The following is a 6,000-nucleotide window of genomic DNA, read 5'->3' on the forward strand; positions in this document are numbered from 1 at the left end:
CTTTCTCTCTCTCCCTCTCTTTTACGTTCTCTGAAAATTGCATCTGCAATGCCTCATGTTCACTGAATTGAATTTGAACTGTATAATGACTTGAGTAGGGATATAGATTTCACTGCAAAGCCATGTATATGGACAAGCAAGTATGACAAGTAATAGGTAATTTTCTTTTTACACATAGTAATTTCACACGAAGCCAAAGTAATTTTTATTTTATATAATTACTAAAGATTTGCCTTTCTTTCAATTTCAATTATGTAGACATCTGGCCATTCTCAAAATTCCTAGAATATTATGCGCTGGTTATTTACTGTAGTATACTGTAGTATAGGACTATGACTACTGTAATATTTCTGTATGTTTCCAATTTTATGGCATTTTTACACACCTCTTCTAAGTTTCTGTTCACCGTCATGCCAGATCAGCCTCCTCAAATCACAATAGCTGTGTGACTTCTAGCTCGTACACTGTGGCGAGCTGACCCCTAAGAGTCAATGGGGGAGACAGGGTCAATCTCTGCAGGGGCCACATACACACACACACACAGCTTTAACAAAGCCTGGACGGTTCTCACATCCAGATGGCTCCACAAGGCGTGTACAGTTTGCCTGGAAGCTTCACAATATGGTATCACAGACTGACTGCCATCCAGTATTTTGCAACAGTGCACAGTTGTGTTTTCATGGAGAAATACCTTTTGGTTTCAAGCAAAACTAACTTCACCAATTGAATGTGTCCCAATAAATATCCTCTTTAGATATTACTTTGATTACTTAATATGGTGTGTAATTTATTTATTATTGGCAAAAAAAGAAAAGAAAAATAGAAAAAAACATCCACACAAACCCCATTTGATTCATTCTTAGAATTTGATTTGTCACATACACCACACCAGCTGAGTATTTGAACAGTGACATACATTTTTGTTGTTTTGGCTCTACAGTACAACACATTTTGAATGAAACAATGACTATGAGGTTAAAGTGCTTAATTTGCACATATTCACATGCATTCAGTTATTGCACATCCTTTGCATGCCATAACTTCCTGAAGTCTGTGACCCGATAGCACCACCCAACCCTAGTATTACGGTGGTAGTAGAAACGTCACCTGGAGGCATAAAGATCAGAGGACAGAATTGAGAGTGAATAGATCAAAACAAAGATGACATACAACCAACAGGTGTTTAATATACAATCAGGCAGTATTGTTTGTTGTATAATCATAGCAAGGCTGTAGCCATGGAGTCAACATTGGGGGGGATGAAATCTGCTGGGGATTCTGAGTGATTATTATTTAAATAATTTACATTTAAATTTATGCATTCAGCAGACGCTATTATCAAAAGCGACTTCCAAGAGAGAGGTTTACAAAAGTAGCCTGGTCCTAACCAGACTCTCGTACATTTCATTTGTACAGAGTCTGGGTCCGCTCCATTGACAAGCGTTGACTTCCTTGTAGGCGGGTACTCTGTTGAAGTTTAAAACTATTGGATCTGCCTAGAGCCACTCTGATCTGCCATAGCCAATCGCTAGCGTTCGCTTTAGCCAATTCCTTCAAGAAGGGCCTCAACATCATGGCCACAAAAAAAACTCAGCAAAACCTGTTCTTGCTCCGGCTTTAGCTTATGGATATTCGGCAGCATTGCCACAACGGACTAAATGGCTTCGCTCGCATCTTTCTCCGCCGCCATTACGGAACTACAACACAAACTAGCGTACGACATTAACGTCATCGTTCTCAGCCACTACCTCTGTTCGCTGATTGGCCAGTAGAAAATTAACCGGAGACATCTGACTTACGTACCTCATGGCCAGACCTAGTACAGAAGCAAAATAAAAATTGAGCGGAAGTACGTAGGAGGGCAGAGCCAGGCTATTGCAAAAGTGCATAGGTCACTGATCATAACAACGAGATAGCCCCAAACATTGCGGATAGCCAGAATATGAAAAGCATACATTGTAAAAACCACATTTTACTACTTAATATTTAACGTTTGTTCACTTAGGTTTCCTTTAAATCAAACAAACTGAGGAGTGTTAACTTCTTTGTCATAGATGTACTTACATTAGGCCTTACATTATGTACATAGGCCTACATATATTCTTGTCATGTCAGTACTTGTTTTCATAGGTGATTCAAATTCAGATTTCACAATTACAGTGAGTGTGGGGAGATTGTGATTCCAGCCAAAAAACATAATTTAGTCTCTAGTCTACCAACTGTATGGTGAGAAGGGCATAGAGCCTAGAGAGGGGGCTTTTGAGGTCTGTTTTAACAGCGATAAGTGAGATAATTTGTGCTAATCACATCCAGTCATCAGTGGAGGGCCCTCGGAAAAACAAACGTAGGTCCTTTTCACTAAGGCATCTTTTCAGCGGCTGACTAAATTCCTTTTCTCTTTGGGTACCTGACAACGAGGCAGCTGCAAGCCAATGAATGACACTGATTGTCTTTTCCTTTTAATCAGCAGTTAGTGGCTCTATTGAATTCAATATAGAAAGAAAAATTCCCATCTTTCCTGTTCACCCTCTTGTAGGACGTGTGTGAATAGCTGGAGAGAGGCCACTTGCCCCTGCAGAAAAATGTTTCTTTAAAAGATGTTTTTGGCCATGCACCACACCTTCCTCCTCAGATTTCTTATCCCAGCTTTTGGCTACATTTTGCAGTCAAGCTTTGAGACCAAATCATAGAAGATCTCAAGAAATTTGACACACACAGTACCTGCAGCTTACACACACATTGCAAAACCTCACCTTCAGTGGGAAGTGGCAGTTTACACTTCCAGGGGAAGGTCAACCATGTATTCCCATCTTGTCCTGGAGATCCAGGAGTATCAGAGTAATGGTTGACCAAAGAGACGTGGAGCTTTGAGACCCCATCAGGGGTGGTGAGTAACAGGGAGCCAGTCAGGGCGGTGATTGCCATTGTGGATGGGTGGGGCCACGTTGATGCACAGGAGGAGGATGTACAACTACATTTCAATCTAGTCAGCCCTCAGTCCTGATAAAAAGGACTCTGTCTCTCTCCTTTCTATTTTGGGACTCATCAATCAACGCTGTCACACTCGCCTCATGGCTTCCGAGCTTGCCGGTTCGATGGTGCGTGGCGTGGCCTCCGGGGAACACTCCCGAGCTGCAGATGCTGCTGGAAATGGAAGCGCTTTCTGAGGAAAGGGCATGAGGGGAGACCCAGTGCATGATTAGGATGATAGGAGGGCTAGCAAAAACATGCCGTATGGTAGATGGAGCCAGGAAAAGTGACAATAGTAGAAACAGATGCATGGTACAGCTACATTGATTTTCATGAGGGGTCAAGGAGCAATGTATTTTGGTGCGACATTCTAAAATTGAAAAGTTTTGGAAGTATTCTCTATTGAATAAATTGAATAATCACACAAAGAAATTACATATTTTGGAAATACGTACTTTCAAACAACACTGCGCAATGCAGACTGATGAATACTGAGTCTGTGTTCTAAACATTTTTGATAAAAGAAAGTGTCCATTACATTACCATACTTTACATCACAACGTGGGCCTCCATTAAAAATGACTATGTACCATTGTCACTCTTCCATTACTGAAATAACCATGTTTATCTGCTGAAAGTCCACTGCCTCGATGTCCTTGGCACCTGGTTCTGACAAAAGGCCTTCCATGCTGCACCAGTGAGTAAATTAACTTTCCCAGGGAAAGATTGGCTCTGACTTCTTTCTCTGATGATAATGCTGAATATTTTTGGCCCTGGGGTGCATATATCACTTCTCTATCCCCCATTCAATACACAATCAACTGATGGTGTCACCAGGGGTGACATTGTCTCTACAAGTGTCATTCGGTGGCCTTGAGAGCACTTACACTAAATGGCTCTCCGCCAAATAGCCCTTCAACGCTGGTCTGGTTCTACTACGCTGTCAAAAGGGGAAATGACCTGCAAGAGGACCCAAATGGAAGCGGAAAGGATGGGGAGGTCTCTATGAAAAGGACGTTGCATATCGTTTGGTCTAATGTTCGCATAAAAACAGCTCATTTCGCCAAATGAAATAGTGTAAGAGAGTGATGGCCGTATCAGTGTAGAGTGGATGAGGAAGGGGGTGGGGTGGAAAGTATCGTAAATTCAGCTTAATTGAGAGGCACGTGGCTTCACAAAAAAGCAGGCTGGAGGGAGAGAGTGGGTGTGATCAGGGGCCAGCTGCACGACTAAGACCATAGACTGCGTGCTTAAAAGTGAGAGTGTGTGTGTTGGTGGGGGGGGGGGGGGGAGGGGGGGGCTCTCACACCCTACACTCTTTGTCTCTGGGCCATCTGCTGGGCTTTCATAATGTGCGTGAGGGGAGCGTAAAGGGATGTGTGTGCCGAGTATGGATGTGTGTTGGGGGGGGGGGGGGGGGGGGGGGGTTGAAGCGGGTCTGAGAATGAGTAAGAGGGCTACATTCCGTCACCTCCTAGTCATGCACATGGGCTAGACTGGACCATGACCAGTCTGGGGCTACATTATACCAGGGCCAGACCAGGGCCATGGAACCCAGAGGTTTGGAAGAGCTCGGACATGGGGTTGAGGGGGGGGGGGGGTTACAAGCCCCTGGTGACTGTGTCTGAAATGACCTTCCATCTCCCAATTGGTTTATTTGGCTTGTTCAACGAGTTACTTTGGCTAACTTAGCATGACCTCTATGAAATATCTGGGATATCAAATGCCCTGTAAACACTTTTTTTCATGGCTCGAGTAGAGTAAAGAAGCACACTTTTCCACAAGTTTACATTCCATACTGTAACTTGTATAATTAACCATGAGAGACTGAAAACAAGCTAAATAAGTGTGACAAGCTTCTCAAAAAAGTATTTGAATCAGAGATTTTAAGGGTATGCTCTCACTAGAACAAATCATCACAAAGCCCAAATCTGTCCATTTAGCTAATTGGCACTCTAACTGTGGGTCTCTCACACTCTCACACACACTTTCGGAGAAAAAAAAGTGTGTGTGAGAGTGTGTGTGAGTGGTATTGACCCTGTGAGCAGATGGGGCTCTCCAGACTGCTCTGTGCAGCCTCCATACACACACAAGGTCGCTTGGTAGAATGGTGTGGGGAGTGTGTGTCAATGACCATCTGACACCTCCCACAACTGGTCTACACTCCGCCTGTGTTTTACATCTGAATACAACAAATGGAGTACGTCGTGGAAATGAGTTAATTATCGAGATGCTGTGCAACTAGAGATATTTCATATGATAATCAGCCAATCTGTGCAGCCCTGTGAATAACGAACATATCAAGGGTATAAAGGAAGATAGTTCACTATAAAATCCATACAGTACATCAACTTACTTTAGATTTTGGAAAATTGAAACTAAACAAATCAAAATCTACTTTTGATAGAAGGGGTTTAAGAACTTTACGAAAAAATGCACTGTAGTAATCAAGATAAAACTGCAATGTGTGCCATCACTGAGGGTTTAAGTTGGCAGAGGGGCAGTTCTATGGGCGTATGTGAAATCCTCTGTGACATTTCTTGTAAAAATGGATATACACATTTTGACATGTGTATATTTTGTAAATGTGTCCATTCATGTTTTTTTTATTTAAAAAGTAGATCAAGGATAGTATCAGCCTAAAAAACAAAACACCAGTTTGTGTGGACTAAAACTAAAAGTTAGTGTTGATGCACTCTTCCTGATTGTTGTCCTTTCTGCTATCTTATCTGGTAAACACGCGTGATCCTGTGCTTTATAAATAGTCTACCCCCTACCCCCCTCTCAAACACATACACACCCACATCCCTTCTAGACAGGTAGGTCTAGGGATGGTCGGAATGTTGTTCATACACATGCAATTATGGTGACTGATGGATTGTCTGTATGTTGCCATCCCTTTCACCAGGGATCCAGTAGGCATGATGGAGTGCTTGTCTATCCAAGCAAATACAATTAGGCTGATTGAATGTTGTCCATTTAGTTTTGCCCTTGCAAAATACACATGGTACACACACCGACACATAAATG

The sequence above is a fragment of the Hypomesus transpacificus genome, chromosome 9 (assembly GCF_021917145.1).
Source record: "Hypomesus transpacificus isolate Combined female chromosome 9, fHypTra1, whole genome shotgun sequence".
Lineage (NCBI taxonomy): Eukaryota > Metazoa > Chordata > Actinopteri > Osmeriformes > Osmeridae > Hypomesus > Hypomesus transpacificus.